Genomic DNA, 12,096 nt, shown 5'->3' on the forward strand with positions numbered 1-12,096 from the left:
ATAAGTAAAATGTTAAATTTCAGTCAAATTCAGGATTTGTGGAAATTCCAAAGCTCCCATTTCTGTAGAAAAATACTTTGAGAATAAATCTTAATACTCTGGACTGTCATTTTTTCTAGAATATATCTGAAAAATGTCTAAAGCTTCATTAGACTCTAAAATCTGTTCTAAAGGCATTTTGATCAAAATGATAAATTGATCAAAAAGTCTCATCAACTGCACTTATCGTGGTGAGCACTAGCACTAAGTCTACAAGTCTACAAGTATTATAGAATCACTATGTTGTACACCTAAAACTAATGTAACATTAGTTACAACTATACTTCAATAATGAAAAATAAATAAATAAAAAAAACACAACTCACCAAGATACAAGTTCAAGATACAAGTTCAAATAAGTATGGCTATTTGTAACTTTAAAACATACATAAATAAATCAGAGATAACCTAGAAGTTTTACTAAAAAGGATAGGGGATACTGTATTTTTGGAGATGTTCCAGTATCAGACTTTCTATCTTAAATAAGAGGGTGAACTCTAAGGTCTTTAAAGCAACATGATTCAGGCAGGGGGAGAAAAGTCATATTTCAAAAACTGAGGATGAGGAATTTGTATACTATAAATAGACCATTACATTGTCGGTTTGAAAGTACTTGTTTTATTTTTATTCATTAGTCATCTGTGTGTGTGTGTGTGTGTGTGTGTGTGTGTGTGGAGTGGGGGATGGAGGAATTGAGAACAGACTCCCCATCAGTCATCTGCCAGAGAGGTACTGACTACCAGGTCTGGTGGTGGGGGGAGGTATGTACAGTTTAAAGATACAAACTGATAATGGCTGGAGTTCACATGAGCCTGTTGTTATTGTTGTTGTTATCTTACCTTCTACTCTTCATAGGGTAGAAAAGCTGCTTTGGGGCAAATAAGGAGACTCATGATTCTCATGATTATGACTCAAATAATGGGACTCAACCTTCCCATCACTATACACAATAGAGATAACAATATGTATCTTTTGAAATCTAAGTTTTTTCTCCTAAAATTATCTTTCATTTAGTTTTATGTCGAGGGTAATTTATTTTGAAATTTAAAATAACATTATAATAGGGAATACATTTTATTTTGACAAAACATGGGCATGTGTTAGGAATAGTGAAGAAATACCCCTGTGTGGGTAATCTTATTCTAAATTGTTCAGGGGGTGCCTGGGTGGATCAGTCGGTTAAGCGCCAAGGGTCGACTTGGGCTCAGAGCATGATCTCTGGGTTCATGAGTTCTAGCCCACCACCAGGCCCTGTGCCTTCATCCAGCAGCCCTCTTTAGATCCTTGGTCTCTATCTCTCTCCGCCCCTCCCTCACTTGCGTGCATGCGCACATTCTCTCAAAAGAAATAAACATTAAAAATAATAATAAAATAAATTGTTTTGGTTAAAATTAGCCACAGAAATTAAATATTTGTGCTTATGACTAAAAATATTCATCGAATTTTTGGACTAACAAAGACATCCAGTATCCTTAGTTTTAAAGAAGAGTTACTGCAGAGCAGATATCTAGAGGTCTCATGGCTGGGATGCTATTCTGATGCTATGATGTGTTGTTAAGGAGAAACTCGATAAGATAACTGAGATTACTACATATTACTTCCCATGTCTATGAAATGGTAATTAAGCTCCCCCCTCTAGTTGGAAATATTTCAAACCAGTTATTCTGGATTCTAATAAATTTAACTTCTTTCTTTTCTCTTTTCTTGTCTTTCTCTCATTTAAATAATCTCTACACCTGACATGGGGCTTGAACCCACAATCTTGATTTCAAGAGTTGCATGCTCTACAGATTGAGCCAGACAGGTGCCCCTAAGTTAGACAGATCTTGTTAATTCTTGCTGGGCATCTGATTTCCAATGAAAACTGAAAGCTATACAGACTTTTCTTATACATTTGTCCTTCTTCTGAAGAGTAGTCATCTAATAGCATTGCATTAGGATTTGAACAACAGGCCTGTGAGTGCTCTTAAAGGGTCAAGTGCAATGTTACAGATTTTAAATTCAAATCAAACTAAACAATTTGGAATTAAAATTTGGTTTGCTGATGGTTCCTACAGTTTTGTGTCAAATAAAGAAAACCAAAATGTCACTGGTATGTAAAGAAATTTCACTTAACACAAAATGTATCTCTGAGAAGTTGACTACAAATTGAATTTAAATATAATACTGGAATTATGGAACATGTTTCTATAAGACAATCATTCCATAATTTATCTCCAACTAATTTGTTTCAATACTGTAAAGTTTTTTTAAATCTAATGTTCACATTACTTAAGGAAAAATTAGTTACTATGTGAATTTTTTCCTAAAAAATATACAAGAAAATCATACTATGAAACTGTAGCTATGTGTTAAAGTTCTTATTTTAAGAACTTCTTTATTAAATAAAGTATGTCCTGAGTAAATCAAATATATCAAAATCTGTATCAATAATTTCAGGGCCTGAAGATATCACTTGGAAAATTATGGCTCCAATAACAAATTCTTTCTGCAGATCATCACTCTGAATAGAAGAAGCAATGAAACCACAAAAATTACTGCATTAAGTTTCAGTCTGGGAGTCAGTTTACTTACCCAACAGGATCTATCTTTTTCATTAGTGACACAGTCCCAACAAATGAGTAATTAATAGTCCCAATATTTAACGGTGGTTGTGAAAGACCTTCTCATATCTATCCTGAAAGGCAGTATTTACTCTATGGAGTATGATGTGTGAACATGACCCAACAAACTAACTCATGAGGAGAGATAATAGTAGAAAACACTTGCACAGTACTTACTAAATAGCCAGGTGCTGTTTTGAACATTTTACCTACATTCAGTTAATCCTCATAGTAGTGTTAGGAGTTAGAGACTGTTTTTATCTCTACTTTACAGAGGTGCAAACTTAGTCACTTGCCAAAGGTCATTCAGTAAAATAGTGGAGAAAGGACCCAATGCTGGTTGGTCTGACTCCAGAAACTATGCTCCTATCCCCTGCTCTTTACCTCCAGGTTTGCCTCAAGATACCAGTAATGCAGTGACGGCTGTAATGTGACCAGGGATGCACAATTTCACTCCTCATTTACTAGTGTAAATCTCACTTGGGCCAGTTGTAGTCTCTGGACAAAAGCTTTTACTGGCTAACATGCATATTTTGGCAGTTTCAATCTGATCCTGGAGTATAACACCAAAGGTGCAATTCTAACAGATTACTTCCTTTTAGTTGATCTCAACATGGAGCCTAAAATGCCTCAGAAATCATTCAGGCAGATAATGTGCAAATTTAAGACACTAAAACTCATAATACTGTATTTATGATAGCATGCTTAACATTTGTAATTAGACCTAAACTTCCAAAATTCCTATGTCTGATTTGCCCTCTTAGTAAGTTCAGCTAATCTCCCTTTCTACTTCCAATAAATAAAACATACCCAGCAAATGCTGTCCAAGGCAAGTTTGCAGACACATATCTGAATTTAGTATCATTCTCGTTCAGATCAAATGTCAGGGTGAATTCAGGGCTTTTCAGGTGGCCTGCTTGGCTGCCCTTTGCCCAGGAGCACCTTAGCTTTTCTGAATTTCACAGTAAGGTATAGCAGCATGTTATAGTTCCCATTGAAAATGCAAGTAGGATATTAAAGTTGTCAGACAAGAGCTGGCCCAACTGTTGCCCAAAGGATATTCATATTTAAATTTATACTCAAGGAAATCTCACAATCCTTGAATAGCAAAAATGTCTCAAATACTTTAGCAGTAGTCCAATAAAACTATTTCAATAACAGGCTGCAATAAATAACTTTAGGTTAAGTAGCAGGCAAATTAAACTTTAAAATGCCAAGAGTGTACACAGGCAAGGGAGTGGTGATAGAAGCAGAGTAGTCTGGGAGCTCCCAGGATGTCCTCACAAACAACGGTGAGATCAGCAAAGATGAGAAAAACCACACAAGTCTACAGGCAACATCTTTACCAAAAACCAGGTGGAAAACAACCCCTGGAACTCTAGAACACTAATGGGTAGAGTCAAACTACATTTAGCAACAGAAACCGGGTGACCATAGCTGTGCTGGCTGGAGTGGAGGTTTGAAACTGTGGTCTTGTAAGGGTCAAAAGAGCCAAAGAATCCAGAAATCACCAAGTCTTCATCCAAAGGAAGGGGACCCGCTCCCCCATTTGAAGTGAGAGGCCTCTCCCTGTCCTCCCCCCCCCAAAAAAAAGAAATGAGAGCCCCAGGAGTGAATCTAAGAATCACAGTGAGAACTGGGAGGAGGCCTGGCAGGGTCTCTTTTGCCAATGAGTACAAGGAAAGGTCCCATCCAGGATGCCAAAGGGCAGGAACCACCTAGAACAAGCTCTTTTGTAGGACAGATCCCACACTGAGGAGGAACTACTGAGGTGGAACATAATATATCTGTTAAAAGACAACTAGCTAGCTAGCCAGGGCTGACAAGGCTAGATCAAGTTCATCAAGATTAGTGCATTACTAAAATTAAGACAACTAGACATTACTTGCTGCCTGGTGTGGTGCAATAGGAAATATACCGACCACATCCCTAGTGAAGTATTTTGCCAAAAAACCCCATAAAACCTGAATCAAATATAGCCTCTAGATCTAGATCTAGTTTATATGGAGGAGAAAGGAATATGCTAAATAATACCATAAGAACACAAAAAGCCAAATGTGGAAAATTCTATGAGAGAAATAATCTGGTCTCTTCAGCAAAATGGCATGACAATATTGGGGTGAGGGGAAGGCAAATCAAAAATGAGCTAAAGAGATATCAACTAAATGACATATGTGGATTTTGTTAGGATCCTGATTTGAAGTCACCAAGCCTTTTTTTTTGGAAAAGAGAGGAGAGTGTGAGCACGAGCAGGGGAGAGGAGCAAAAAGAGAGAGAGAATCTTAAGCTCCACAGATCTTAAGCAAGCTCAATGCAGAGTTCAATCTCATGACCCTGGGATTATGACCTAAGTCAATGTCAAGGGTCGGTTGCTCAACTGACTGACCTGCCCAAGCAACCTGTGAAGTCATCAACTCTTTAAAAACATTTTTTTTGACACAATTGGGAGAAATTGAATATGAAGTAGGGATTAGACTATATAAAGAAATTACCATTAACTTTGTAGGTATGACATTGGTATTGTGGTATGTTAAAAAAAAAAAAAGGCCGTAATTTGTTAAAGACACTTAGAGAAGTATATACCAATGAAATAATATGATGTCTGTCTGAGATTTACTTAAATATTTAAAATATTACTGGGCCTGCCTTGGGAGCATGGGGGAGGCCATGAATTCTGTTTCAAGGAATCTTTGAGCTTGTCAAGTAATATCATGAGCAAAGCTCACATTCCCAAGTTGAAAAATTTAGGGTCAAGAAGTTGTAATTGAAATTAAATGGGAGCAGACATGTCCAAGGAATACTGGGGGATTTGAAAGCTTATGAAACTTGTGATAAATGAATGCATCAAGAAGGCAGTTAGTGGGCAACAAAACAATACTGTGAAGGTGGTAATACGAGGAAATGGTATCATCATGTTAGAAGCCTTGGAATGAGTCTATACAAAGGCTTATTCACTACAGAAATCAATTGCTTTCACACATCTCCTCTCCAATGAGCCAGTTTTACTATGATATGAAAATTAGGCTGCGTATTTTTTGGGAGGGCTGCATATATTTTTATATTAAACTGTTTTATTGAATAAATTTTTGTAATAGTAAAAAAAAATCCTCAGAAAAAAGGTGTACTAGATGAACTAAGAACAGCAAAATCTTGATAATTGTTGAAAGTGTAGTCATAAGACCTTTTGTCTATTTTTGCATGATTGAAATTTTTCTTTTTTTTAAGATTTGACTTTTGAGTAATCTCTATACCCAACGTGAAGCTCGAACTTAGAGCCCTGAGATCGAGTCGCATGTTCTACTGACTGACTGAACCAGTCAGGCATTCCCATGACTGAAATTTTTCAAAATAAAAAGTTAAACAGACAAAATCTATGCACAACATTATTTAGAATATCTGATTACTATATTAAAACCTATAAAGCAAAAGGAGCAAAAGAGAATAGGATTTATTTTAAAAATGCTCTAAAGAATTCTTCAATCTTTTCTTTGAGGGGTAACATCATGTACTTTAGGGGAGTCTATTAATAGAAAGACAAAATCGCCATTTAAAAATATTTTGTGATCTGGGGCGCCTGGGTGCCTTAGTCGGTTGAGCGTCCGACTTTCGCTTAGGTCATGATCTCACGTTCGTGGGTTCGAGCNACCTGGGTGGCTCAGGTGGTTAAGCATCTGATTCTAGATTTCTGCTCAGGTCATGATCCTACAGTTTATGAGTGCAAGTCCTTTATCTGCCTCCACACTGACAGTGCGGAGCCTGCTTGGGATTCTCTCTCTCTCCCCTTCTCTCTCCCCCTCCCCCATACTCTCTCCCTCTTTCTCTCTCGCACAGTAAATAAATAAACTTAAAAAATGTTGTTATAAAAAAACCCAAGTTTTTGTGATTTTTTGCCAAATTTAAAACATTCTCCAAAGAGAATATTCTCTAGCATAGATTTCACAGGCAAAGTGTCTGTATCTGGTATCATTCTTTTGAATATTCTCTACTGTTGCTAACAGGAGACAAACCACACTTCCAAGATTGTTAAATTACTACCTAGGAAAGTTTTGGCAAATTTCCCATTCAGTCACATTTTCCAGTCATTTGTTTCTTATGGTTATAGACCTGGTTGTTCACTTTTAGCCAATGTCCAGGAGGGACTCTGCTCCAGGCAACTTTTTTCCCTTCAATTTTGACATCTCTGTGAGTTAGCTATTATATGATATTATCACAGCCTACTGCTTACTGACTCATGTTACCCAGAAGGCAATTCAGGAATGAACTTGGACTAGAATTTTATATAGCCTGCTGAGTTTCCTAAAGGTTTTGGTACCTATTTTTTATAGTCTGTGAAGGTCTTTTTCCTTTTCTTGCCCACACAACATATTATTTGAATAGTTCCAGTGCCCTGTATGTATTTCTACAATTTTCTTAGCCACAGGCAACCCTTGTAGTGAGAAGTAGATATCTGATCTTATTTTGCATGTGCAACCATGGCAAAGGGCAAAGCTATCTCCTCCTTTTTCCTTTCTATCTATGTTATAGTTTGCTCCTTTGTTTTTTGTTTGTTTATTTTTGAGAGAGAGAGAGAGAGAGCAGGAGTCGGGGGTGGGGGGCAGAGAGAGAGAAGGAGACACAGAATCCAAAGCAGGTCCAGGCTCTGAGCTGTCAGCACAGAGCCCGACACGGGGTTCTAACTCATTCACCAAGACATCATGACCTGAGCCGAAGTTAGATGCTTAACCGACTGAGCCATCCAGGCACCCTTGCTCCTTTGGTTTTTGAACACATGCTAGGTCTTCTCAAAGATCTTCCTTTGTGCTCTAATACTCATTTGTTCTCTGTATTTATACATGTAAACAGCACATAATTTCCCCAGGTGACCAAAATCACCCCAAAACCACTTAAAAATGATTTTAAAAGTGCAAATGATTTGGGAACCAGAGACAATGATATAGAGCCATTGATGGGACAGTAGGAGGCAGAATAGTGAAGGAAGATTTTGTTTCCAAATAAACACACACACTCACTGATATGAGTGGGGCCCACTTCCTAGCCTACTAAGTGCCTGAGGAGGTGACCCAGAACTCTATATCTCAGCTTTTTTGTGTCAATGGAGATAATGATACTTGTTGCCACCTTTCCACATTATACAAAAAGATAACTAGATTAGTGTTTGTGAACCGGTTTGAGCTCTTTGTTAGAAGGATGTCAGGTTCACAGTCAGAAAGGTGTAAAACCGGATGTTCAGGTGAGTAATCCTTGTACAGGAAACCATACGATTCTCTAAGGCAGAGTCAAAACTCTTTGTACATCAGGTATTGTAATAATTGGAAAGAAGGAATCTGAGTGTTAATTACTCTTGACTGATTGTAAAAACCTAGAATTCCTTTTTTTTTTTTTAATGTTTTATTTATTTCTGAGAGAGAGAGAGAGACAGTGTGAGCAGGGGAGGGTCAGAGAAAGAGGGAGATACAGAATCGGAAACAGGCTCCAGGCTCTGAGCTAGCTGTCAGCACAGAGCCCAACGCGGGGCTCGAACCCATGAACCGTGAGATCATGGCCTGAGCTGAAGTCAGACACTTAACCAACTGAGCCACCCAGGCGCCCCCAAACCTAGAATTCCTTAACGTACCTCTGCTGATATAATATACTCACATCAAATATGACAAATCCTTTTTTGGTCAGATAGAATAACCACGCAAGTGTCTAAGATTAGCTAACAGGAAAGGAAAAAAACCCTAAAATTCTAAATTTATAAATTTATATTTAATATAAATAGGCATAATCAAAGATCAGCAGCAGTACACTGAAACTAAGAGAATCAAATCAGTGGGAGCAGAGGAGGAATGAACGGGATAGATGAAAGGACAGGACAAATAGGAAGCTTCAAAGGTGAAACTGAAGAGAGGAAATGACTCAGCCACGGTTCCAGGAGGGAGTTCTAGTTAGGTGAGTTGTAGATGACACTATGGCCTGGGAAACTCATTATGTACAGAGGACAAGATTCTAGGAGTGTCCTCAGGAGTCATGGACACAAAGTATAATGAAAATAATGTAAAAAATATTCTCCTCTAGGGGCGCCTGGGTGGCTCAGTCTGTTAAACGTCCAACTTTGGCTCAGGTCATGATCTCACAGTTTGTGGGCATCGGACTCTGTGCCGACACCTGAGCCTGGAGGCTGCTTCAGATTCTGTGTCTCCCTCTCTCTCTGCCCCTCCCCCACTCATGTGTGTGCACGCGCGCCCTCTCTCTCTCAAAAATAAAGAAACATTAAAAATTTTGTTAAAATTCTCCTCTTAGAGGAGAAAGTCTTGGTGTCTTTTACTTTGATACTCAGGGTAAAAAAGTCAATTATAAAACAAAAACAAGGGACACTTGGCTGGCTCCATAGGTAGAACTTGCGACACTTGATCTCAGAGTTGTGAGTTCGAGCCCCAAATTAGGTGTAGAGATCACTTAAAAATAATTTAAAAATCTAAATAAAAACAAAATAAAAAACAACTCAGGGCAGTTCTAGTCACTGACTCTTGAAATAGGTGATATAATGGTAGTAAAAATTAATAATACAAAAAGATTGAGGTGAAGGAAGAATATATGTTATTCTAAATTTAAATTATTCATCATTTTTTAGAAATATTTATTTTTGAGAGAGAGAGAGGCAGAGAGAGAGAGATGGTGACAAAGGATCCAAAGCCAGCTCTGTGCTGACAGCAGAGAGCCCGATGCGAGGCTTGAACTCATGTGCTGTGAGATCGTGACCTGAGCCAAAGTCACTTACTTAGCCAACCGGGACACCCAAGTGCCCCTAAGTTATTCATCATTTTGAGGAGACTGCACTATCCCAGACACTGGGGGTATGGTTACAAGCAAGAGGGGCATGGCTCCTACCCCTCTAACAGGCTGCAATCCTCAGATACATAACTATGATCTGGAAAGCACATGGCCAAAGACTGCATTACTGGCATTTACAAAACCATGGTGAAAGCGAGTGTAGACATGTTTAACTGGAATTCTTCAAATAGGGAGCACTTGAAATTTTATTTCCATATTATCTTTAAATGTTTATTTATTTATTTTAAGTGAGAGAGAGTGCGCGCACGAGCATGTGCGCTTGCAGTCACAAACCGTGAGATCACGACCGGAGCCAAAATCAAGAGTTGGATGCTTACCTGACTGAGCCACAGCACCTAGGAGTGCTAGCTCCTAGGAGTCCCAGCACTTTAAATTTTAAAAGTGAATATAATTCAGAGATCTAAAAGCTTCTTGGCAAAGTAATGCTCCAGCTGAGTTTTGGAGGAAGGGAAGGAAAGCCAATGGGGTACAGCATCTGTTAAATTCTTGTGAAATGAAACAGCATTATGCTTCAGAGGAACCAAAAAGAGTGCAGCTTGGCTGGAAAGAAGAATGGGTGCCATGATAGTGTGATGGCAGATTAGGTGATAGAGAGGCTCTAGAATTTGAAGTACTTTTGTATGCTATGCTACAATTCAGGCTTCATTTTAAATCTGATGATGACTAAAATATTTTAAGTGGGGAATAACAGGATTAGATCTGCCTTCTGAAGATCCTTCAGGCATCAGTGGTAGTGGAGGTAGGGGAAGAGTAGAGGTGGGGGTTTAAACTAACACATGAATAAAGATGATGGAATATATATGAAACAGGTAAGGAATAAAAATGAAAGATGTTACTGAGAAAAGGATTGGATGTGGGAGCTGAGTGAAAAGAAGGTACTAGAACAACTGGCCAGAACTTGGGTTTGAATATAATGCCACTTAATAAGATAGGTAATAGAAAAGAAACAGAGTTGTTTGTTTTTGAGGGTGGGGAGGAAAATACAAGACTTATAAATCTAGTCTTGAGCTTGAGATACCAGTAGGAAATATAAGTGCACGTGTTCTTCTTTTGATGACAACATAACAAAGATCAATCATAACTGCTCACACATGTTTCTTAGGAATCATATTTTGGAACTTTTTATGTGCTATCAGTCCCCTCAAAAACGGAGAGGAATGACTAAGCAGGTTGTATGTTGGCCACTATAAAATGGAGAAATAGTACTTTAATAGTATGGAAACATAGTTCTTAATAATATGTGACCGAAGACCCCAGTTCATATACAAATAAACCATGGAAGCATGGTTACAAGTCCAATGTTGTCCATTAAACTATAATAACAGTAAAGCAAACATGCTAAAATAAGATGTACTATTTTTGCCTTTTTGAAATTACCTTGAGTGGTCGTATATATTCCACAGCGAAAATTTTATTGGTAGTAGAGGGAAAAAAAGTTAATGCAATCAGTTTTATATGCAATTTTCCTGCATAGCTGTAATTGTTGAACCTCTTTTCCTTTTATCATTAAATATTATTTTGTCCTAATTTTCAATCAAGAGTTTAGTAGCTATATTAACTTTCTTTATAAGTTTAATAGTTCATTACGAATGTTTCCTGTCAACCTAAGCACATAAAACTATGCTACTTAAAAGATTAAACTTCAAAGATTAAACTTGTATATTATATTCATTCAAACATCATTTAATGACCCAGGAAAACATCTTCAGCTGTCCATCTAGGATCTAACGTTGTATGCACGATGCGTTTATTTTCCGTTTTCATCGAAAGATTCTATGAATCCTGCTATTTGTAAACGCTTTCATTCTAAAACATCGAATTTTGGGTCTAACAAGTCCCCTTCAAAGTTATCTTTCTCCCTCTACGCACCACTGTCAAGATCTAAAGTTTTTCACTACTCCTTCTCCCAAGAAAAAAAAGAAAATATTCGCTCAAACTCCCCCCGCCCTCCATAACCCACCCCAGAATAAAAAGAAGAGGTGTGGCAAAGTGGAACAAGTTGCGACGAGCGACTCGGAGCACAGAATTAGCAGCTAAGTCCGGGCTCGAAACCGAGGACCGTAATCAGTCACCATGCCCGGAAGGATCTGGGCTATCTGCCAAAAGGGAACGTCCTTAAAGCCTCAGAAACTGACTGGTACTAAGAAACCAGAGAAAGAGCGAGTGAAGAGGCCCGACCCTCTGGGGCATCCTGAAACACGCAAGGAATGCAAAAGCAACGTCAGGAATCCGGGACCGGCTGCGGCTGGCCAGAGCGTCCAGCCAGGTTAAAACCCAGCTCTGAAGGCAGGCATGCTGCTGAGACCCTTGGGTGGAAAAGGCGCCCTGGGGGCGGGGGTTGGTGACTGAGCGATATTGTTGGGAGCATGCGACCGGTTGTCTCCCAAAAGTTCGAGTCACAGGCCCACGTTCTGATACCCGCAGCCAGACGTCGGGAGCAAGACTGAGGGAGGGCCTAGGGGCGGGGCTAGAGCTCCTACTCAGCCTCAAGCGCCAACCCTGAGTCCTCAGTACGCCTGCGTATGGTGAAGCCGCACTCTATTTGGCTGCTAGGCGTGCGGCGGCAGTGGCGTTCTCTACCCGGCATGCTGCGCGGCAGTGACGGCCCTACGTCTATCCC

General features: G+C 39.0%; 1 protein-coding gene and 1 pseudogene across 1 annotated transcript in view; one reads left to right on the forward strand and one right to left on the reverse strand.

Annotated features, from left to right (window-relative positions):
• The window catches only part of AP4S1 (adaptor related protein complex 4 subunit sigma 1), a 51,481-nt gene that overhangs the window by 38,869 nt on the left and 516 nt on the right, over nucleotides 1-12,096 (reverse strand). The window lies entirely within an intron of this gene.
• On the forward strand, nucleotides 5,354-5,575 carry LOC144238827 (small nuclear ribonucleoprotein G pseudogene; annotated as a pseudogene).

This window comes from Crocuta crocuta, unplaced genomic scaffold, assembly GCF_008692635.1.
Source record: "Crocuta crocuta isolate KB4526 unplaced genomic scaffold, BGI_CrCroc_1.0 scaffold116, whole genome shotgun sequence".
NCBI lineage: Eukaryota > Metazoa > Chordata > Mammalia > Carnivora > Hyaenidae > Crocuta > Crocuta crocuta.